Source organism: Mauremys reevesii, linkage group 19 (genome assembly GCF_016161935.1).
Source record: "Mauremys reevesii isolate NIE-2019 linkage group 19, ASM1616193v1, whole genome shotgun sequence".
Classification (NCBI taxonomy): Eukaryota; Metazoa; Chordata; order Testudines; family Geoemydidae; genus Mauremys; species Mauremys reevesii.
Genome location: NC_052641.1, coordinates 749,530 through 773,947, shown reverse-complemented (window position 1 = coordinate 773,947; position 24,418 = coordinate 749,530). Strand labels below are relative to the sequence as shown.

The following is a 24,418-nucleotide window of genomic DNA, read 5'->3' as shown; positions in this document are numbered from 1 at the left end:
CACCCGCTATCTTGCAGGGGTTGAGTTTATCGCAGGTGTTACCCAAAATTGGGCCAGCTAGTAAGCTAATGACCCACCAGAGTTTGGCAGAAAGCAGCACGTTTATTATACTGACAGCTAAGCTCAAAAGAAGAAGCGGGGGGCAGCGGGGGTGTCACACTCACACTTGCATACTCACGCTCCCAGGACAGGCACAGCACTGGAGATGTCAGGATTCTGCAAGGTAAGGCAGTCCGGGCAAAGGGCATTCACTGGAGGTACAAGCTTGTGAGTGCTCTCCTGAGCACAGGGCTCCTTCCCCTTTTAAGGACCTGCTCCTCATGGCCTGTGACTAGAGATGACTTGGCTGCATCTGGTTGGTCACACTCCACCTTGGGCAGTGTCCATGCTCTGGGTGTGTGAGCGCTGCCTAATTAGCAGCCCAGACACCTTGTCTACCTGGGCGCTCTTCTGCTCTTCAACTAGCCCATTCATCCCACAAGCATTCCAGGAGGGAGCGGGAGGGGAAAAGCCACTTCACAGGCATTCAGAGAGGGAGAGGAGACAAAAGTGGGAGCAGGGGAAGTATAACAGACCTTCTGAGCATAGAAATCACTGCTGCTCCTACAACAGCAGGGACACGCCAGTAGGAGCTCGGAAAATTAAGCCATTGTTTTTCTGCCTGGTTTTGAACCAGGGACCTTTTGCGTGTTAGGCAAACGTGATAACCACTACACTACAGAAACTCTGGCAGAATCCTTTGCCCCTCCCTTCATAAGTACATAAGAATGGCCATACTGGGTCAGACCAAAGGTCCATCCAGCCCCGCATCCTATCTGCCAACAGTGGCCAATACCAGGTGCCCCAGAGGGACTGAACAGGTAATGATCAAGTGATTTCTCTCCTACCATCCATCTCCACCCTCTAACAAACAGAGGCTAGGGACATCATTCCTTACCCATCCTGGCTAATAGCCATTCATGGACTTAACCTCCATTCATTTATCTGCAAAAAGAAAGAGGAGTACTTGTGACACCTTAGAGACTAACAAATTTATTTGAGCATAAGCTTTGCTGGGCTAAAACCCACTTCATCGGATGCATGCAGTGGAAATACAGCAGGAAGATATATATATATATACAGAGAACATGAAAAAAAATGGGTGTTGCCATACACACTATAACGAGAGTGAGCAGTTAAGGTCAGCTATTATCAGCAGGAGAAAAAAACCTTTTGTAGTGATAATCAGGACGGCACATTTCCAACAGTTGACAAGAAGGTGTGAGTAACAGTAGGGGGACAAATAAACATGATGAAATAGTTTGACTTTGTGTAATGACCCATCCACTCCCAGTCTTTATTCAAGCCTAATTTAATGGTGTCCACTTTGCAAATTAATTCCACTTCAGCAGTCTCTTGTTGGAGTCTGTTGTTGAAGGTTATTTGTTGTAATATTGCGACTTTTAGGTCTGTAAATGCGTGACAAGGAGATTGAAGTGTTCTCCGACTGGTTTTTGAATGTTATAATTCTTGACATGTGATTTGTGTCCATTTATTGTTTTACGTAGAGACTGTCTGGTTTGGCCGATATTCATGGTGGAGGGGCATTGCTGGCACATAATAACATATATCACATTGGTAGATGTGCAGGTGAATGAGCCTCCGATAGTGTGGCTGATGTGATTAGGTCCTATGATGGTGTCCCCTGAATAGATATGTGGACAGAGTTGGCAATGGGCTTTGTTGCAAGGATAGGTTCCTGGGTTAGTGCTTCTGTTGTTTGGTTGCTGGTAAGTATTTGCTTCAGGTTGGGGGGGCTGTCTGTAAGCAAGGACAGGCCTGTGTCCCAAGAGCTGTGAGAGTGAGGCATTGTCCTTCAGGATAAGTTGTAGATCGTTGTTGATGCGCTGGAGAGGTTTTTGTTGGGGGGCTGAAGGTGACGGCTAGTGGGGTTCTGTTACTTTCTTTGTTGGGCCTGTCCTGTAGTAGGTGACTTCTGGGTACTCTTCTGGCTCTGTCAATCTGTTTCTTCACTTCAGCAGGTGGGTAGTGTACTTGTAAGAATGCTCGATAGAGATCTTGTAGGTGTTTGTCTCTGTCTGAGGGGTTGGAGCATATGTAGTTGTATTTTAGAGCTTGGCTGTAGACAATGGATTGTATGATGTGGTCTGGATGAAAGCTGGAGGCATGTAGGTAAGCATAGCAGTCAATATGTTTCTGGTATAGGGTGGTGTTTATGTGACCATCGCTTATTAGCACAGTAGTGTCCAGGAAGTGGATCTCTTGTGTGGAGTGGTCCAGGTTTATGTTGATGGTGGGATGGAAATTGTTGAAATCATGGTGGAATTCCTCAAGGGTTTTCTTTTCCATGGGTCCAGATGATGAAGATGTCATCAGTGTAGCGCAAGTAGAGTAGGGGCATTAGAGGATGAAAGCTGAGGAAGCGTTGTTCTAAGTCAGCCATAAAAATGTGGGCATACTGTGGGGCCATGCGGGTACCCATAGCAGTGCCGCTGACTTGAAGGTATACATTGTCCCCAAATCTGGAATAGTTATGGGTGAGGACAAAGTCACAAAGTTCAGCCACCAGGTTTGCCCTGACATTATCAGGGATACTGTTCCTGACGGCTTGTAGTCCATCTTTGTGTGGAACGTTGGTGTAGAGGCCTTCCACATCCATAGTGGCCAGGATGGTGTTTTCTGGAAGATCACCAATGGATTGTAGTTTCCTCAGGAAGTCAGTGGTGTCTCGAAGATAGCTGGGAGTGCTGGTAGTGTAGGGCCTGAGGAGGAGTCTACACAGCCAGACAATCCTGCTGTCAGGGTGCCATTGCCTGAAATGATGGGGCATCCAGGATTTCTACGTTTATGGATCTTGGATAGCAGATAGAATACCACTGCTGCTTTTTGGCCTGCTGCTTCTCTGTCTGGGAGGTTTTTGTCAGCCCTGGCACACAAAAAGGGTATCATTGCGAGCCCATGAAGGCGAGATGAATTTTGCCTGCCTTGCTCAGCTTGACTTGCTTCCTCACCCCATTCCTGCCTTAGATCCTGGGTCGCCTGGTGGCTGAAGATGGTCCATTGTCTCGGCGGTGCCAGAGCCTGACACAGTGCCCCGGGCCGCCTTTGCCGGCCGTGCACATGCCGGCCGTGCACATTTGCAAATACTTTAAAGCTCCTGTCAGTAAGTTCTGGGGACAGTTGCTCACCTTCGGAGGAAGCTCCCTAAAATTGGCCTGTCTCACCCTGTGGTACATTGACCTCTGTTCAGACTGAGCCGAAATGGGGGGTGGGCTTGCTGCTGTGGCTGCCACTGCTGTGAGGGTGTCCACTGTTGCGGATGAAGCCATCCTGGAAGCACCTTCCACCTAGCCACCCACTGAAAATCCTGTAGGATGTAAGGTGGGAATAGAAAAACACAGGGGGGGTGGGGGCCTTCCTAATCTCCTCCCCCTTCCGCCACTATCGGCCATCCCATACCCGGTGCTGCACCCAGTGGGGTAAAAAAAATACGGCCATATCGGAAGAGTCAGTTGGGTTCTTTATGGTTGTCCCTTCAGTCTCCTCGGGCCTGACCTGCCCTCCAGCTCAGCCACCCACTGAAAATTGAAACACAAAACAGTAGAGCCGTACAAGGCTTCAAAGCCCACCAGGCCCAACCACCATTTCTAATACAGCAGAAAAGCCGCACTTCTCCTGACTAGGTAGGGACGTCCTATGGCCCCACAAGAAGTGGAAGGCCATCGTGTTCGGTCTCAGCAGCATTCGTGGAGCAGGGGGAAACACATGGCTGAGGTTAATGACAAGGTCCCCTTACGCCACCGGCTGAGCCACTCCTCACAGGCCAGCAACCATTTCTCCCAGTTCGCGTTCCCCACCTCAACCCCAACCGAACGCTAGAAGGCACAGCCATCAACCTGCAAACTCTTGTAGCCCTCCTCTTCCGCCCTGACTGATAGGGGGGAGTATTGAGCCTCCCTCCCTTAGGCCCTTCAGCATCCCTGGGGAACACCAACGCCACCCAAGTGACTTTGGGCCAGTAGGTCAACCAATAGGGCTGCCTCCTAGGCCAGGCTGCAGCCCAGCTTCAGGACTCAGAGGAAATGGAGCTCGCATCCCTCCCTACAGGACTCCAGGCACGGCCAGGCTTCTGGATCAAACGTCCCCTCTTGTGCTCAAGTCACAACAGCTAGTAGGTAAAAGACAGGCTTTCGTGGCCTTTGAGAAAGCAAGACAGAGCCTTGGAAGACCCAGCAGGGTTTGTGGCACAGGAATTGTCCTCAGATCCCACCGAGACTTCAGCTCAGATTGCAGGATTCAAAGTCCCGAGTGCTGCCCTTACACCATGGGACCAATAGGGAACCCCCAGACCTCTGCTGAGCTCTGGTGTGTATGACCCTGTGGGGGCAGCCCTGCCTTTGCTCACCAAGTTGTCATGCAGCAGTTTGCTGCAGCTCCCAGAGGCCTTTCTTAAACCAGACTGAGAGGCCTGTGGGCATGTGAGGAAGTTGCCCCTTCAGTCCCAGGCAGTACATGGCCCTTCCTAGGAAAGAACAAGTCCTGGGGAAAAAGGTGATGTCAAATAACATCTTGGAGAGATGCCTTCTTTACTTTTGTGGGGAACTGTTCCCTTTTTACCTGACCAGGGAGTTGAACCCTGGACCCTCAGATTAAAAGTCTGATGCTTTACCAACTGAACTAGCCAGGCTTACACATAAATGAAGCAAATTTCATGCAGAAGAGAAACTACTCATGAAAATGAGGGCAGGAAACAATACAGAAAACCTGCTACTCTCGCTCTCTTAGCAGTCATCGCCCCAGCCTGCTCCTCCATCCGGCGCCCTGAGGCCTTATTCTTTTTTCAATTAAATATCAAATCCAGGAGAAAACACAGTTATACAAAGCAAAACAAAATCACAAGCAGAAATGTCATTGGAAATACAGAAATAAAAAAGGAAAATGCAATTCCCATCACTTTATCGTGTCGGGGCCATTCCTGTATCGAGAGCACCCGCGAAGGTCCCTGTGTGCTTACAAGAAACCTGGAGGAACTCATACCACAGCCTGAACATGAAACTCAACTGCTGCCAGGTGCTGCAGTAAAACCCTTTCCCAGCTGTGACGTTGCACTCCATAGGATTTTATGAAAATATGCTAATGAGTGTGAATATAAAGTGACTGGACTATGCTTCATGCAAAAGGTCTCTTGTAAGGTATCATTACAAAGCTTATAATCTACTGTGTGTGTTCATCCTATTTGTATGAACCGATCATTCTTGGATCTGAAACTAGAAATATGAACTATAACTCTGAGGTCCTGTTGTAATGATGCAAAGTGTGGACCATTAATAGTGGTTTGGACTCTTGATGACTCCTATTAACCAGGACAATTGACTGGAGATGGCTCTGTCCTGCACCATCTGTGAGTCAGGCCAGGAAGAATGAAGGCTTGGGGGGGTCTCACAGGACATGTGACCATGTCACCTGGTACAGGAATCCATATTAAACCTGGGGTTCTTCCCCAAGACAGAGACAAAGAATTCCTGCCTTGTACCAAAGCTGTATAAGGGGGTGGAACTGAACAAACATGGCTGCAGTCATGAGACATCCCCTAGCTACCACCTGAGCTGGAACACAGACTATACAAGGTGAAAAGATTGGGCCCAGACATAAAATAAGTATAGTCTGCAAAAGAAGCTTATTGAAAGATTTCTGAGGTGAGATTTGATCTGTATTGAGTTTCATACTGTATTAGGCTTGGACTTGCATGTTTTTGTTTTATTTTGCTCTGTGAAAAATACAAGGTCCATAGAGAAGGAAAAGAAAATGCCCTAGAAAGTGAGAGATGGGTGGGAGGGTGTCTAGAAACCACTCTCCTCTAGTTACTTTTCTCTGATTTCCTGTAGAAAATCTGAAGCAGGGAGCAAAAGCCATTGCTTCTCTGACGCTTGAACTCAGGACCTTCAGATTATGAGACTGACACGCTACCAACTGCACTAAGAAGGCTTGGAAAAGTTTTAGGCTCAGTGTATATAGGACCCTCCTACAGCAGTGACTGGGGCAGGGAAGGAGCCAGAGATCTGCAGGAAGAAGCAGGGAGCTCTGGTGACCAGAGACTTTTCGTGGCAGCTTTCACAGCAGCAAAGAAATCAATTCATGCTGCCAGTGAACAATCTACTGGAACTAATGGCAGCACAGGGGGGATGTTTCCAAGCTATGCACCTACTTCCACATTTTAGAACTTACTCTCCTTTTCCTAGTAGGGCACTTTCCATGCAAATTAAGCAAAGCAAGTTGGGGAAACTACACAGGTAATAAAAACCAGTGCTCCAAATAAGGCTTGAATTCATAATCCCAGCAGTAGCCCCCTCTGCGCTAACCAGTTGCACCAGTGCAGGTGCTTCTCAGGCCTTGGCTACACTTGCAAATTTGCAGCGCTGCAGCTGAGTGTGAAAACACACCTCTCCAGTGCTGCAAATTGCGGCACTGCAAAGCGCCAGTGTGGTCAAAGCCCCAGCGCTGGGAGCGCGGCTCCCAGTGCGGTATGTTATTCCCCACAGGGAGATGGAGTATGGACAGCGCTGGGAGAGCTCTCTCCCAGCGCTGGCGCTTTGACTACACTTAGCGCTTCAAAGCGCTGCCGCGGCAGTGCTTTGAAGTGCAAGTGTAGCCCAAGCCTTAGGCAAAGCTGGGAAGCAGGCAGTTATCAGTCTCTGTGATTCACACCTTTGCCTGGTAATTGAAAGGCTGATGCATCAAACCTAACTCAAGATGCGGCTTTTCAGCCATGAGACTCCAGGACATTTTGACAGAAAGAAAATCTCTGTTTTGGTTTAGCCCCATTTGACTCCTTCTGCTCGTCTTCTCCCCCTCCCTCCAGTCTCTTTCCTTCCCCACTGGGGCCGTGCAGAGAGGAGCCCCAGTCAGTCTCTGTCACAGAGTCGGTATCCCATAAAGGGAGGGAGGGTTGCTCCAAAACATTGATAATGGGGAGGGGTGGCCATGGTTAGGGGGAGAAAGGATGGAGAACTAACAGTGGGGCCCAGAGAGATTCCCCCAGATTGGGGAGATCCCCTGCTGCCCCCCATCAGCCAGCTATGGGAAGAACAACTTGGGATTGCTTGGGGAAGCCACCTTTAAAAACACAAGTGTAACATGCTAGTTACATTTTAATAACACCAAAGCCTCCTCAATCCCAAGGTCACAATCACTGGAATGATTTTGCCTTGATATTTTACCAGCCGCAGACACAAAGCGAGTCAAATTACAGTTTCCGTTCGGAGTCAGTGCACACACAAGAATCCGGAGGCTTTTAATTCCTTAGGTTCTGCTGCCATTTCATTTCTGTCCTGTTCCAAGATTTATCATTGTGCAAAGCAACGTTAGGCCCTTGGGAGTGTCCCCCTCAGTGCTGCCTGCCACCCTTGGGCAATTTAAAGGGCCGGGGACCCCGCCACCACCGCCAGCAGCACAAGGGGACTAAGGCAGTTTCCTGCCCGCCCTCACTCCATGTGGCACACCACTCCCGGAAACGGCTGGCACGTCCCTGGTGTGGGGGAGGTCTCCGTGCGCTGCCCGCCCTGAGTGCCAACTCTGCCAACTGTGGCAATGGGGCTGCGGGGTGAAGTCTGCGGGCAGCCATGCACAGAGACACCCCTGGCCCTCCCGGCAGGGGCTGCTGCCAGAGGAGGGTGCAGGTTGCTTTTGGGAGATGCCCGAGGTAAATGCTGCACCCTCACCCTCTCCTGCACCCCAACCCCAACCCAGACCCCACACCTGCACCCAAACTCCTCCAAGAGCTTGCCCCCTGCACACCCTCCTGCAGCACAACCCCCTGACTGAGTCCAGACCCTGCACCCAAACTCTCCCAGAGCCCAGCCCCTCTCCCTCCCACATCCAAACTCCCTCCCAGAGCCTTAGGCAGGTGTGTGTGTGTGGGGGCAGGACAGTCCCATTCTGGGCACCACCAAAAATTGTACAAACCTGCCGCCCCTGTCCAGCCCAACCTTCTGCTGATGCACCTCAGCCCCCACCCATGCAGGGTTTGAAGCTTCCATTGCTTAAATTCCAGGACACTGAGGGATTTCAGCTCCCCTTTGCCCAGAGGGAACTTTCACCCCACTCCCAGCCAGGTTCTTGTACATGGGATCACTGTAGGGGGGCTGGGTCCCTCGGTGTCTTTTCTCTCTCTGTGACAGGCCAGGGTGCAATAACTGGGGCATCTGAGCACCCAGGACCTTCTGTGGGGCTGCCATTCCCCTTCCCCTTCTGTGGTCTCGTCTGTCATTGACTCCAGCCTTTTTTCTATCCATCATCAGCATCATCCCAAGCAAACTGCACTCGCCTCAAAAAGACAGTGTCCCCTGGTGGGTGTAAATCACTGACCTCTCTCCTCTCTGAGCACTGACTGCCCCTGTGTTTCCTTGCCTCTCAGTCTGTGCAGATGGGACCTTTCCCTCCAGCGCTGGAGGATTCACCCTTCTCATCTACCCTTGTCCCAAGCAGCACAGCGGGTGGGAGTCTTACATGTACCAAGGTGACTTAGGAGCAGAAACCACCCCCCAGACCTTCCATGCAATTGGCACTTGCCCCTTAGTGAGCAGGATTGAAACTGGTGCAGGGAGACTGCTGGGCCACATCTCCTCTGGGCATGAGCAAAACACCAGGGTGAAAAAATGAACTTGGAGATGCTGGGGATTGAACCCGGGGCCTCATACATGCAAAGCATGTGCTCTACCACTGAGCTACATCCCCAAATGGTTTAGGTGGGCTATGGGTTACACTCAGAGCCCTCCTGTTTCCACTGCATCCAGTGACCTATAAGCCTCACGAGAAGCCCATTCCCCTCTCTGAGGGCCAATCCTGCTCTCCTGGAGGTTAATTGTTCATAGGGGTCACTTTGCAGCAGGGCCAGATTCTATGTGTGGGGCAGAGAGAGTTTGTGCCCTGGACTCAGGGTGCAGAGATACGCTCAGCCCTCTCCCCTGCATTGGGTGGGGGGGTGCTGCCACCCCCTGCTGCAAGCAGGGGCGGCTCTAGGCACCAGCAAAGCAAGCTGTTGCCTAGGGCGGCCAAATCTAGGGGGCGGTAGGCTGGGCCGGTGGACCTGCCGCAGTCATGCCTGCGGGAGGTCCACCGGAGCCGCGGACGACCGGACCTGCCGCAGGCATGACTGCGGAGGGGGCGCTCGTTCCGCGGCTCGGCTGGACCTCCCGCAGGCATGACTGCGGCAGCTCAAGCGGAGCCGCCGGACCCGCGAACCGTCCGCAGCCGTGCCCGCGGGAGGTCCCGCAGTCATGCCTGCGGCAGGTCCGCTCGTCCCGGGGCTCCGGTGGACCTGCCGCGGGAGCTCAACCGGAGCCGTGGGAAGAGGGGACCCGCCGCGGGACCGAGGAAGGGCGGCGCAGCGCACCGCGCTGCCTGGGGCAGCCTATTTTCTAGAGCCGCCCCTGGCTGCAAGGTCATGGTGGGGGACGCTGTGAGCAGCTCAACACCTCACCCTGGCGGCAGAAGTGGGGTGGGGAGCTCCAGGTGTTTCCACCTGCCTGTGAAGTCCAGCTTTCCCCAGCACATTCACTGCGGTGCAATTGGGTCACTGTTTCCATGGCTGAACAGCAAAGAATCACTCCCAGTTTCCCTTCTATCGACAGCAGGATTAGCCTGTGTCAGTGGTTAATGAGGTGGATCTTGTGGTAGATTGTTATTCATTCCCCACATTGACAATTCACACAGTCCCTTTCCTACTCAAATCCCCAGCACCTCGGTGTTCCTGGTAGCTGGGGTTGGGTCCTTAGATTTTCAGGGTCCTTTTTCCCCTCCACCTGGAGTTAACTCAGCTTTTCCCCATCCCAGGCTATCCATGAAATAACAACAGGGGCATAAAGAAAGAGGAGGGAACATCTCACAGCCAGGGCTGGAGGTGCCCAGGACCCCCTGCTTGTCCATTGTTTCCATGGAATTTGGCCCCCTGCTTTGCACAAGGGACAGAGAAAGATCTTGCTGTTCCTGTGTCTGTGCAAGGAAAATTGTGCTTCCCTAGGAAAGAGAGGCGGGAAATGGCCCCATGGTGGGACAATATCCTCAGGATTAAGACCTAAGGACTCAGGCTGAGAACTGATAGAACTGCACTCATCTGGGATTTAACAAATTGTCTTCTATGGAGCAGGGCCAGATCCAGCGTTTTTGCCGCCCCAAGCAGAGGGGGAAAAAAAAAGCTGCAATCAGCAGCAAGTCCTTCCCTCCAAGAGGGCCAAACTGCTGCTGAAGCCTCCCCTTTCCATTGGTCGCCCCAGGCACCTACTTGCTGCTGTGGTGCCTGAAGTCAGCCCTGCCATGGAGACAGTGGGAAGATGGGGGCATCAGGAAAATACCATGGATTCATTTACATTGCAAGTGAAGAATAACTGAAGCATTTCTGGTTTAAAGTCACTTTTCCCTGACTAGGAATCGAACCCAGGTCTTGGCAGTGAAAGTGCCAAATCCTAACCACTAGACCACCAGGGAGCTGATGTTATTTTTCTTCTCTCTTATGCTACACTTTCTTAGGCTACTTTCTAGCCACTTACTGAAATGGCTCCATTGTCCATTCCCTGAGGGGCTGGGAGCAGAAAGTGCAGGAATCCCTGTACTCAGGGTCACAACCTGAGCCCAACCCAAGCCACTGAAACAAACTCAACTCATGCTTCCTCCAGCAGGATCACAGAGACACACAAAAAACCCCATGAGGAACAATCTTCCTCTGCCTTCATTTAACCCATTGCAACCCTCTCAGCAGCCGACTCTTGCAGGAAGGACACTGATTTGATAGGAGCTCTGGCATAGAGACCAAGGGAGGGGTGTTGCTCCCCCTGAGTGTGAGCTGATCACATTCTGATTCCATGTAACGGGGCTCTGAGCTTTGCCATCTTGTGAGTTCTGAGTGCTGACCCCCCTGGACCCTTCTGCTAGGAGCATGGTGATTGCACAACAGCTGCAAGCCCTTTTCCCGTCTCCTTGTCCTCCTCGGCTTCCCAGATCTTCCCCACAAATGGTTCTATCAGGTGCTGGAGGGATCTAAGGACCTGCAGGTTTCCCTCACCCACCTCTTAAGGCAAACAGTGATTCCCTTCTCTGACACTCCTGGGTCAGGCTTCTTTTGAGTTTTTCCTCAGGGGACCTGATTCCCTGTGAAAATGTGTGTGTGGGGAACTGGCTTGTCTACCCCCTCTCTGGGAGCTGAGAAGCTTTTTCAGACTCTCCCCCACTAGATGAGTCCAACAGCACCTCCCACTGGTGGGAGAATCCTAAATGCCACCCTCCCGCTGGGTACTCTGACCAGCTGATGGCGACAGCATGTTAAATCAACCCCAGCTCTCTGGGCTAGAGAGCAGCATCTAACCAGCCTTGTGACAGCTCCGGTTTGCTCGCTGGAGACATAATGAACCAGGAAAGAAGGCAAATGTCAGACAGGGAACCTCAGCTCCGCAAATAAATGCCCTCAGGGCTCCTTCTACACTGCAACTGGGCACTTGACTGACTTCAAATCTGGCCAGCCCAGTTGGTAAAGCATGAGACTCTTAATCCTGCCATCATGAGTTTAAGCCCCATATTGGGCAGCAGCAACAGCTCTTAGGTGTCACTCTTATGCTTATAGTCACAGCCCAAAATGAAATAAATTCTCTGTCCGCTCTACAATCTAAGGCAGATCAGGTTCCTTCCTCTCTGAGCTTCAGTAAAACATGAAGTAAGAACAAATAGAATTTTCTCCTCTTCCATTCTACCCCAGGCAAGAAGAGGGGATAATAACCATTTAATGGATTACTGCAGAGAGAAAAGTTTGGTCTTTATAAATAGGACAATGATCAATTGTTCTCCATGTCCACTGACGGTAGGACAAGAAGTAATGGGCTTAATCTGCAGCCAGGGAGTTTCTCGTTAGATGTTGGGAACAGCTTTCTAACTCTGAGTGCAGTTAAGCTCTGGAATAGGCTCCCAAGGGAGTCTGAGGAGTCTCTGTCCTCGGAGGTTTTTAAGAACAGGTTGACCAAACCTCTGTCAAGGATACTCTCCATATACTTGGTCCCATAGACAACCTGCTCTGGCTCTGGTTCCCTCCTTCTGCTCCCTGCCTGGGCCGGCTGCTGTGGGCACTTGATCCCACATGGCCCTGACGTATCGTCTCTGCTTGGCCCTGCCTCAGCAGACAGGGCTGGATTTCATGACCTCTCCTGGGCCCTTGCAGCCGTACAGCTCTGTAATTCGATGCCATCGCAATATAATATAAACAACAACAAAAGTGGAAACACCCCAATCTAACATCTAACAATTCAGCATGAACTGACATTTCACAGCACAAAGTGACAATACGTAGGAGTGCAAAGCCCGACAATTCAGCACCACCCAAATGAACGCCCCATGGGGCAAAATGACACACTGCAAAAGAGCTCAGCTCAAACCAATGCAACACAAGCCAGTGCAAAAGGGCACCAAGAACTTATGTTTTTTGGATGAGTCAAGAAAAGGGAGTAGCATTGTCCCCCTCGGGCAGCCCCTGTTCAATTCCAGGTCAGAAAGTAAAACTCTTCTGCAAGAATATCCAAAAAATGTTGTGTTTCACTTCACTTCATAAGTACAGTTATGTGGCAATTAAATGATGACTCTAAAGTTTCATAAAAGTGTGGGAAATACGGACGTATCTGAGAAAATGGCTTGGAATAAAGGAATTAAAAAAGTGATCAGTCGAGAGAACAGGCCCTGTTTCCCCCTGGTTTGGAGCTTCTCTCACAACTACTGGAATAGCAAAGCCAAGCAAATGGGGTTCTATTGTTGCAAAGGAGATTGAAGTGAGGCCATTTTCTCCAGATAGAATTAAATGGTAAAATGTCAGGAGTGGGATTTGAAACCACATCTCTATGCAGAGACCAGAACACCCAAGGGACTGGAAAAAAATGAGCCTTATAACTAGCACTTTAGATCAGTCCACCATCCTGATACTACAAATAATATGATTTATGAACCCTAGTTTTCATTAATAGTTGATGAACTCTTTAGGGAGGTCGAGGCGGCACATCTCTTTCAACTCCTAGAGACCTTCTACAGCACAGCTGATTTTTAGACACACTCACCCGGACCTAAAGTTACATGTTTCCTGCTCCATGAGTTCTGCGGTGTTGTAATCTCCCTGCTCATGTTTTAAGTGAACAAAAGGTGGGTGCTGGCATTCTGAGACAGTAATGGTGAACCTCAAAATCCTGCCCTGGGGGCCAGACAGTTAAGCAACCAGCACCCACAACCTCTACCATGACAGCATCCTGTCTGGGAACAACTCACAGGTCAATAGCTGGGGTGAAATCCCCATTTCTGTGTTGTTCTATCACTGTAGTCCCCACTTTCCTATTGCTTGTCTGTATAATCTCTGTCCGGTTCTGTGATTGTTTCTGTCTGCTGTATAATTAAATTGTTGGGTGTAAACCAATTAAGGTGGTGGGGTATAATTGGTTAGATAATCATCTTATAATATGTTAGGATTGGTTAGTTACATTTCAGTAAAATGCTTGGTTAAGGTCTAGCTAAGCCGAACTCCAGTTTTACTATATAGTCTGCAGTCATTCAGGAAGTAAGGGAATGGGAATGGAGGTAGGGGAATTGGAATTATGTTTTGCTAAGGGGGGGGGAATAGAAACAGCGAAGGGGAACAGGGACACAGGCAAGGCTCTGTGGTGTCAGAGCTGGGAAGGGGGACACTGAGGAAGGAAATTGGAATCATTGCTTCCTGGAAGTTTACCCCAATAAACAGTGAATTGTTTGCACCTTTGAGCTTCGTGCATTTCTGCTCTCTGGTCACGCGAGAAGGACCAGGGAATGGGAGGGTGATGGGATAAACCTTCTAACAAGTATGTCTTTCAGGGTGTGAAAAACCCCAGAACCAGTATAATTAAGCTGACCTAAGCCATGGTTAGATAGTGCTAAATGAAAGGAAAGATTGTTCTGTCAATTTAGCTATTACAGGGATGGAAAACCCCTCCCCTCTCTGTAGCAACTGTCTACTCCACAGTGCTACAGGAGTATTTTAAGTGTGGACAGCCTCAGAGTGAGACCAGATCTTGCTCCATGCATGCTCAGGCACTAAGACAACAGCAATGAAAACACACTAATGCATCCGTAGTTGGCAGGATTAAAACCTGCGTGGGGAGACCCCAACAGTAGCATAAACAAAGAGCCGAGCCAATATCTCCCTGGCAGAGATGCAGGTGGCCATTTCCCCTCTGTCTGACCATCGCCATTGCAAGAGAGAAGGGTTCACTGGAATCGAATGCCCTGGCTCAGACAAGAGACACAGGGAGGTTTTGCTGTTCATGGATCTGTGCAAATGAAATTGTGTCTCTGTGTGAAATTGAGGCGGGAAATGAAACGTCCACATGGTCGCCTAATGCCCTAAGGAATGTGGGTGAGGGACTCTGGCTGAGAAATTATTTAACAGGAATTTGTGTCAATGTATTGCCCTGATTAAAAGCTATGGCTAAAAGGCAGTCACATCTGTTAGTCTATAAGGTGCCACAGGATTCTTTGCTGCTTCTACTGTTGTTAATAGTTGAACCTGCGTGGAGACACCTGAGTGGGTATCAAGTCCATTGCCTTAACTAGGGATAGTCGATTATTTTATCAAGATCCAAATTTCTTGGTCAAGGTCCAGTCAATGTCTAGACACCAGAGAAAATAATACACTGATGATAATAAGAAGTATATAGAAACATTTTGCAGTCACTACGGGCATAACTATGATGATTGTTTCGTGTTTCACTCTTAATATCTGGCACCACCACTGCCTTTCCCTTTAGTCTTGTAGTTAACAAAGGGTAAAACTAAACATCACTTCAGATACAAGGAGTGTTTGTGTTCATTCCTGCGAGCTACACAGGGGTTTGATGTAGCTGCTTTCAGTCCTCTGGCTCTGCTGGAATAAGTAACATTTCAGGGTGTTACTGAACTGAAGGAGGGAGATCACTTTTTGACAGGTTACGCCTCCTCTTAAGGGTGTTTGTCTGGCTGGCAGCCCTGGTTCCCAGGTCTCTCCTGAGGAAGAAAGTTTCTGTGCAAAATACCAAAACTTTTAACAGAGAGGAGGGAAAGGCCATGGCCACATGATGGGGCCAGTATGTACCACAACATGGTTCTTGTATGTGGGATGTCTCTGAAGTCTGTCTTATATCCACTGCCTTGTGTTTGTTGAGTTGTTTAGTTGTGCTCTTGGGATCATATAAGGCTGAAGCAATTTTATGGATGGTGACACTACGTTTGAAGGTTTATTTAATTTTGTAAAAATTGTTAAAAACACTTAGCTTAAACTGGAATTGCCTGTCATTAAAGGCTGGTGTCCCCACGTCAGTTCCATAAGCTCTGCTAAAAACACCCTGGCTTCTCTCCTGCCTCGGTGGGAACTGGAGGGAATTGTCCCCTGCTGCCCTTGGCTCCAGGCTGGTTTTTCTGGGGAGGGACGTGGAATTGATTTGTTTGCTGTTGAGAAGGAGCCAGGCCAGTTCTCAGGAACGAGAACTCCCAGCATCTTCCCAGCCCAGCCCAGGCTGCTGCCCTGTCCCAGCCTCTGTTCCCCTGGGGGCCCTGCGTGTTTGACTCTAGAGCAGGCCGGGAGCAGCAGCTGAGGCAGAGGACAGCCTGGGCCGGGGAGATAAGAAGGAGTTTAGCAAGCAAAAAAGGTAAAATGGCAGGGGAGTATCACCTTGGACTCGACGGCATTTCTCCACTGGTCTGTCTGCTTGGGGGCAGGGACAGTAACACGTCCTGCTGCATTCGTTATTTCAAAGGGCGGTTTAGGATTTTCATTCTCACACACGGTGCACAAAGCAGGACTCATCCTTTGGCGTAAACTAAACAAGCTGCTCACAGATTCTGGCAGCCACAATGAGCATTTGGGTGAGAGCTCAGACCTGCCCCTGTCCCAGAGGAGGGTCATCTGTGTGGGGACTGGACCACTGACCTATCTGCTCTTAACACCCAAACTTTCAGTAACTCTATTATCAGTGCCTGTGAGTGTAATTTAAACTATAAGAAAAACCACACTGGGCCAGACCAAAGGCCTCTCTAGCTCTGAATCTTGTCTTCTGACAGTAGCCAATAGCAGGTGCCTCAACAACCGGTCAACAAGGCACCACTGGGAGTTGAACCCAGGATCTCCTGTTTACAAAACAGATGCTTTAGTCAGCTAAGCCATGGTGCCTGTGGGTAGCTATAACATATTCTCTACCCACACCTGACTCCCTACCATCGCCACCAGGGCCTGACAAGCTTTGCTTGTGTTTGGATTCTTCAAAGCAGAGGAGCAGGTGACATTTCTCTTACAAGTTGTGTGTGAGTGAATCTTTAGCCAGGTTTGCACTACAAAGTTGTTTCAGCAGAATTATATTGCTCTGGTGTGTGAAAAACACACAACGCTACCTCGGTCGGCAGCTTGTGGCTGGTGCACACACTGCAATGCCACATCTGGCGACAAAACTGCCCTGTTTTGCTGACAAAATAAAACGACTTCGATGAGAGGTCTAGAGCTTTTTGCAGCAAACTTAAAGTGACAGAGTAAACGCTGCTGTTCATTATATCACCATAACTTGCATCCTCAGTATCCCACAATGCCCACCGTGAACTCGCCTGCCCTGCATTCCTGCTACAAAGCCATGGGCCCCTCCCCTTTCATCGCTCTGGGAAGTTCTGACAGCTGAACCTGCTGCTCTGCTCCGGCAGCCAGGAGCAAATCACTGCCATGGATGCTGCTCTCTCCCGCCCTGCGAACACAGAGCAGGCGGCGGGAGCTTCCTTACAGTGTAGGGGGGCCACTGGCATCCAAACTGTGACACGCCCAGGACACCTCTTCCCTCCAGGAGGCTCTTACCTTCTAAACAGGGACGGCTGTTTTCTAGTAAAATCAGGAAAAGGGAAGGAGAAAACTCGAAAGAGGTTCCTCCTGGCACTCACGTACGTGAACCCGAATACTCTCTCAGTCCTCAAAGAGAGACCTGGAGAAGGAGACTTGCTGAAGCAAAGCCACAGGGGTCTCTGAGGTTTCCCTGGCCCCTCGCCCCTGTCCTGCCTGGCTGATGTCAGCATCTCTCTGTGAGGTCACCACCTCCCCACCACCTTTGGCCAATAGTCTGAGGTCCTGCAAAAGGCCTTTGTGATGTCACTGCCACACCCCTCCCTTGCTGTGCTAATGTCCTGCCCCTGCCCAGGCACTTTGGAGGTTTGAGCTACTCCCTGTGGATCACCCCACTCAAGGAGCGTTCGTTCTAGGAAGCAAGCCGGCTAGACAGGAAAACATCAGATGCTGCTCCCAGTGCTACACACAGTTTTTCAGAAATTAGTCGACCTTATGGCCAGAAGAGACCATTAGAGCATCTAATCTGACCCCCTGCACATCACAGGCCTCCTGTATGACACAATAGCTACTTTTGGGGCAAACACATTCCAGAAAGGCATCTAGTTTTCATTTAATGACATCAGGAGATGGAGAATCCACCATTTTCCTTGGTAGCTTGTTCCTGTGGTGAATCATCCTCGCTCTTGAATTTTTTTTGCCTTTTTGTAATATGAATTTGTCTCTTTTCACATTCCAGCCATTGGGTCTTGTTATGCCTTTCTCTGCTAGATTCAAGAACCCTTTAATACCCAATATTTTCTCTCCATTAAGGCCCTTCAACACTTCAATTAAGTCACTTTTCAATCTTCTTTTGGTAAGCGAAACAGGCATTTTTCTCCAGCCCTCACAACATTTGGTGGCTCTTTGCTGCCCCAGCTCCAATTTCACAACGTCTTTTCTAAATGAGGACACCAGAACTGGAGGCAGTATTCTAGTATCAGTCTCACTGATGCCGTGTCACCTACTGTGACGTTATTGACATAATCTGTAACTGTATAGATCACCGTTGCGACCACTGTTCTATATTTGCAGCCAATATGGTAGAAAGGTTGTTGTGTAAGGGGTTTATGGAGAGGTTCTGATTGGCTGATTATAATTATGGAACAATGGGATAGAGAAACCTGCATCACTGAAAGTGCAGCCATGAAGAAACCGCACATCAGCCTTGCCTAGCCGGCAAGAATCAAACCTCCACAGAAAAAACCCTATCGTGTCATAGCCCAGCTCCCTAAGCCCTCAGCCACAACCACTTAATTCAGGGGCCTTTCTACACTATGGCTCTGTTCTCACTGAAGGGTCATTTCCAATTGCTCAGACCAGCTTCCCCAGCACACTCACTGCTGTGCAGCTCTGTACGTGTGGTCATGGCTGAACAGCAAGAATTCCTGCCCTTTTCCCTACTGGCTGGAGCATGGCTAGAGTGTGTTTGTGGTTAATGATGTTGTTGTAGATTGTTCATTCCCTGCCTTGGCAATTCAGACAGTCCCTTTTCCCATCATATCACCAGCACCTCTGTGAGTCCAATAGCAGGGCAGGTCTTCTCTGGGCACTGAGATTTTTCAGGGAGTTGGTGGCTCCTTTCTTTCCTCACCCTGGAGTAAACTCATCTTTTTATTCTATCCTTGACGACTCATGGAATAACAACAGCAGTATGAAGAGGAGAGAAAATATCTCACTGCCGGGGGGCGGGGGGTGAAGGTGGCCACGTCCCCTCTGTCTGACCATTGCCATTGCAGGAGAGAAGGTTTCAATGGAATAAAATGCCCTGGCTCAGACAAGAGACACAGGGAGGTTTTGCTGTTCGTGGATCCATGCAAAGGAAATTGTGTCTCTGTGTGAAAATGGGGAGGGAAATGAAACGCCCACATGGTGGTGTCTAAGGCAGAAGGGACCCCTATAGGATTAGAACAGGATACGTTCTCAAGCAGCATGTTTCTTACTTTGCCCATCTGTCAATTTTGATTATTATCGATGGAAATATTTTGCCATTGGGTCGTGTGTTTCCACAGAAATTGACATTTACCAACAAACACGTAATTCTTCCAGTCCTGCCGAGTCTGCCCTTGGTGAGTTTAGAGGGACACATTCCCCCTTCCCACTCCCCATGCCAGGCCTGGGCTCTCCATGCTGCCCACTTCCCACACTGCTGGGATCCTTCCCTGATCTCCCCTCAGAGCTCTGCCCCCCACTCCCACTTCTGGGATCCCCTCCCAACACTGTCTAATGCCCTGTTTCCAGGATCCCTCCTCATTCCCTTCCTCCCCTCTGAGCAAAAACTCTGCATTATTCCCACACTGGGAATTAAACCCAGGCTGTTTGGGTGAAAACCAGGAATCCTGACCACTAGACCCAGGGGCGGCTCTAGGCACCAGCGGGCCAAGCGCCCACTTGGGGCGGCATCCTGGGGAGGGCGGCATTTGGCTCGGTGGAGCTCCGCCGGCATGCCTGCGGCAGGTCACGGAGCCCGGGACGAGCGGACCTGCCGCAGGCATGACTGCGGCGGGTCCCGTCTTCCGCGGCTCGGTTGAGCTCCGCGCAGGCATGACTGCGGCAGGTCCGCTCGTCCCGGGCTCGGTGGACCTGCCGCAGGCATGCCGGCGGAGCTCCACCGAGCAAATGCCGCCCTCCCCAGGATGCCGGAGCCGCGGGAAGAGGGGACCCGCCGCGGGACTGGGGAAGGGCGGCGCAGCGCTCCGCGCTGCTTGGGGCAGCCTACTTTGTAGAGCCGCCCCTGACTAGACCCTATGGGACTGGGATTGCAATGTTGGTCTGTTAAAACCCTCAGAAGAGCAGCAGCGCCGCAGTGGTGGTTGCACAAAGGGCTGCATTAACCCTTCAGGTGCTGAGGTTTCCCTCTCTCCATTTCCAGTGCCTGTGATCAGGAAACAGACATCAGGGCTCCCAGGTGCTGCATAGACCATGACTGAGATCGGGACCCCATATTGCGCTAGGTGCTGTACAAACCCTGGCCAACACTGGGACACCCAGGGGGTTCCCCTCAATTTCTCTGAGCCTCTGCTGCCCAACTTCTTCTGACTCCCTCCCCGGCTCCCAAAAACCCACCTTTCCAAACAGTCCTTTCCCTGCCCCCTAATTTTGCTTTCACACCCTGGGACCATCTCCTCTCTTTGTCTCTCCCCGCCCCAGGTAAAGCAGAGGGAGGCAACTTCAGCCACTGGAGACAGCCCCAGCGAGGCTGCAGCCCGCCGAGGGGGAGTGTTTGCAGACACAGGAAGGGAGCAGCTGGGAGCTAGGGGTGCTGGGAAGAAGGAGCCAGGAGAACAAAGCCCAGAGATGGGACATTGGGCAGCTCCTGGGGACGGGGCAGCTCCTGGGGGCGGGGCTCTGGCACAGCCCGAGGGCAGGGCAACTCCTGGGGCAGGGCTCTGGCACAGCCCGGGGCAGGGCAGCTCCTGGGGCAGGGCTCTGGCACAGCCCGGGGGCAGGGCAGCTCCTGGGGCGGGGCTCTGGCACAGCCCGGGGCAGGGCAGCACCTGGGGCGAGGCTCTGGCACAGCCCGGGGCAGGACAGCTCCTGGGGCGGGGCTCTGGCACAGCCCGGAGGTGGGGCAGCTCCTGGGGCGGGGCTATGGCACAGAGCAGGGCAGGGCAGCTCCTGGTAAAGGAGACGTTCAGTGCAAAGCACTTCTAGGCAACACTTTCCCCTGGAACCATTTTACAAACGCTATTCGGTTGCATTGCTGGCCATAAGACTAATCTGTGTGTGTGAAAATTGATAAATATGAGAAATTTTTCCAGTTCTTTGCTAGGCACAGTTTTCTCTGAGAATCGTCTTTCACAAGCCAATAGCATCCCCTGCTGGACAATTGGTAGAGATTCCTTTCGTGAACATTGCTAAACATGAGCCCGTCATTACAGGTCACTGATAGGTAGGAATTTCTCTTTGAAATAGGCACAAAATAGCATTCGGTTGCAATGTTAAGCCTTTTGTTAGAGCTCCTTCCGTGAAAATAGCAAGCCATGACCCTTTCGAGCCTTATCTCTGCGAGCGAGGAAAGTCTAATGGAATCATCCTCCTTCTGCAATTCTCATGGACTGCTGAGAATGTGGCAGTTATACGTTGTGAAAACAGCGATACATGAGAAATACACTGCGGATTATTGGGAAGCACGAATTCCTCCTGCTCCCATCCTAAAATTGATATTCGGATGCAAAGCTAGCAACTTGACAAAGATACGCTGTGAAAACAGCTATACCTGAGCAATTCATTCGAAGTCACTCGTAGGCACGAATTTCTCCTGGAAACACGCTAAAAAGGGAATTAGTTTCCACTGCTGGCCACTTGGAAGTGCTCCGTTTGTGAAAATTCCTATAAAGGAGAAGTTCAGTGTAACCACTGCTAGGCAACACTTTCTCCTAGAGCAATCTTACAAATGCTATTCCGACGCATGACTGGCAATTTGGCAGAGATACGTTTGGGAAAACAGCGAAATGTGAGACATTCATTGCGGATTATTGGTATTCATGAATTTCCCCTGATACCATCCTAAAATTGCTATTAAGATGCACTTTTGACAATTTGACAGAGGTACGATTTGAGCGAAGGTTTCAAAGCAGCTAAACATGAGAAAAAACTCCACACCATTGTTAAGAACGAATTCCTCCTGTTCCCATCCTAAACTTCTTATTCGGATGCACAGCAACAACATGACCGAGATACGCTGTGAAAACAGCTACACATGAGCAATTCATTCCAAATCACGCGTAGGCACGAATTGCTCCTGGAACCACCCTAAAAATGCTATTCGATTACACTCCTGCCCATTTGGCAGAGATCCGTTTGTGAAAATAGCTAAACATCAGGTATTCATTCAAGACGTTAACTAGGCACTTGAAAGAGCTAATGAAGAATTATTAAGCCCACATCAGTGCTAGACACGACTTTCCCCTTGAACCAACCTCCAATTGCTATTTGAAAGCACTGCTGGCTATTTGGCAGAGTTCCTTTCGTGAAAATTGCTAAAAAGGAGACGTTCAGTGCAAAGCACTGCTAGGCAACACTTTCTCCTGGAACCATTTTACAAATGCTATTCGGTTGCATTGCTGGCCATAAGACTAATCTGTGTTTGTGAAAATTGATACATGAGAAATTCATGCAGGTTCATTGCAAGGCACAGTTTTCTCTGAGAATCGTCTTTCACACGCTAATAGCATCCCCTGCTGGACAATTGGTAGAGATTCCTTTCGTGAACATTGCTAAACATGAAAACAGCGAAACATGAGAAATACACTGCGGATTATTGGGAAGCACGAATTCCTCCTGCTCCCATGCTAAAATTGATATTCGGATGCACAGCTAGCAACTTGACCAAGATACAATTATCACTCACATCGCTAGATGGCAGCAGCGTACCAGAAATGAGCTCCGGCGCGTAGCTGGCTTCTAGTAGAAATTGCTCTGTTTTGCCGCTGGGTGATAGCGTCGCCTCGGCGGTTCCACACTTCTGTCCCTGCTGTGGGCTTTGTAACTGATTGGGGTTCCGTGCCTTCGAAGAATGGATACATTCCCATTCTCCTAGGTACGCTAGCTCCTTCCCATCTGCTCCGTCCCAATGATTTCGTTGCCAGTCAAATATCCAATCCTGTACATAGGCGGCAGGTTTGTATAATTTTGGGGGGGCCCAAAATGGTGGTGCCCCCCCGCTCCCGCCCTGTAAGCCGATATAAAATGAAGCTACAACGCGTCAGTGCCACAAGATTACAAGGGTCAATTAAAAGTGGAAAGTCAGAAGCAGCACTTGCCTACTTCAATATACAGTATTATATTTTGTTGCATCTGTTGTGATGAAGTGGGAATGTTCTTAATATTTTCTCTGAATACTGTGTGGGTGCCTCAGTTTCCCCTGCAAGATGCCAACTGAAGGTGTTGGGGACAAAGAGATCAGGTGGCCTCCTTGTCCAGAAGAGACACAGAGGCCAGAGGAGGGAGTGTCAGTTTGGAGCTGGCTGGGGAAATTGGGAGAGACCCAGAACTTGGTTCTGGGCTCCCCACCCCCTAAGATGGACCTGACAGAGGGGTTCTGTTTTCTGTACCAACAAGCTCTGTTTAAACTGTGTTCCCGTCATCTAATAAACCTTCTGTTTTACTGTCTGGCTGAGAGTCACATCTGACTGCGGAGTTGGGGTGCAGCGACCTCTGGTTGCCCCAGGACCAGCCTGGGCAGACTCACTTTGGAAAGTGCATGACGTGGAAGGGCATGCTGAATGCTCTGAGGTCAGACCCAGGAAGGTGTAAGCTTCTTGCCCTGGAGACAGTATGCTCCGAGAGAGGAGGCTCCCCCAGAGTCCTGACTGGCTTTGTATGGAGATGTTCCAAAGCATCACAGCATCCCCTTCCACACCGTGCACTTCCCAGAAGTCCGCACAGGCACTGACATTCCCTCCTCCGGCCTTTGTCTCTTTTCCAGGCATTAGGAGGCCACCTGATCTCTCTGTTCTCCAACACCTTCAGTTGGCACCTTGCAGGGGAAACTGATTTGGGAGAAATGAAGTAAAAGCTGCCCAAACCGAGCTTGAGCACTCCTGAATTTTGAGGTGTTCAAATCTGGAAGGCAGGTGCTGGGGGGTGGGGGAGCTGTGGGCTCTGTGGGGGAGCATGGCAGCAACTGTCTGGAGCTGCATGGAGCCAGATACGCTGGTATGAGTGGCACAGTAAGCGGTTTGGGGGCTGGAGAAGAGGTAGGGAGTTCTGGGGGGCAGTCAAGAGACAAGGAGCAGGGGGAGTTGGATGGGGCAGAGGTTCGAAGGGGCAGTCAGGGGACAGGCAGCAATTGGGTAGGCATGGGAGTCTAAGAGGTTTATCAGGGGACAGGTACGGGGTGCGGTCCTGGGGGGGGGAAGTTGGGTGGGGTCTCAGGAGGGGGCAGTTGGGGACAAGGAGAAGGGAGGCTGAGATAGGGGCTGAGGTCCCAAGGGGCAGTGAGGGGCCGGGGTCTCGGGAGGGGGAATCGGGAACAAGGACCAGTGGGGCTTAGATAGGGGTGGAGGTTCTGGGGCAGTTGGGGCAGGGGTCTGGGGAGGGGGCAATCAGCGGACAGAGGCTGGGATTCAAAGGGCTCTGGGCTGCTGGCAGCCGCGGCGGGCAGCCCAGAGCCCTTTAAATACCAGCCAGGGCGGGAATCAGAGGGCTCTGGGCTGCCCGCTGCGGCGGGGAGCCCAGAACCCTTTAAATCTCAGCCGCTGCTGGGATTTAAAGGGCTCTGGGCTGCCTGCAACCGCAGGGAGCCCAGAGCCTTTTAAATCCCAGCCGCAGCCGGGAACCAGAGAGCTCTGGGCTGCCTGCAACCGCGGGGAGCTCAGAGCCTTTTAAATCCCAGCCGCTGCTGGGAATCAGAGGGCTCTGCGCTGCCCGCTGCGGCGGGGAGCGCAGAGCCCTTTAAATCTCAGCCGTGGCAGGGATTTAAAGGGCTCTGGGCTGCCTGCAACCGGGGGGAGCCCGCAGCCCTTAAAAACTCAGCCGCGGCAGGGATTTAAAGGGCTCTGGGCTGCCTGCAACTGCGGGGAGCCCAGAGCCTTT

General features: G+C 50.7%; 4 non-coding genes across 4 annotated transcripts; all 4 read right to left on the bottom strand.

Moving 5' to 3' along the window:
- Positions 1–650: 650 nt before the first annotated feature.
- On the bottom strand, positions 651–725 carry TRNAV-AAC. The gene has a single exon. It is a non-coding gene; the product is annotated as a tRNA-Val (tRNA).
- A 3,889-nt stretch (positions 726–4,614) lies between these two features.
- On the bottom strand, positions 4,615–4,687 carry TRNAK-UUU. The gene has a single exon. It is a non-coding gene; the product is annotated as a tRNA-Lys (tRNA).
- Positions 4,688–8,661: 3,974 nt separating this feature from the next.
- On the bottom strand, positions 8,662–8,733 carry TRNAA-UGC. The gene has a single exon. It is a non-coding gene; the product is annotated as a tRNA-Ala (tRNA).
- Positions 8,734–10,410: 1,677 nt separating this feature from the next.
- On the bottom strand, positions 10,411–10,482 carry TRNAE-UUC. The gene has a single exon. It is a non-coding gene; the product is annotated as a tRNA-Glu (tRNA).
- Positions 10,483–24,418: the final 13,936 nt, after the last annotated feature.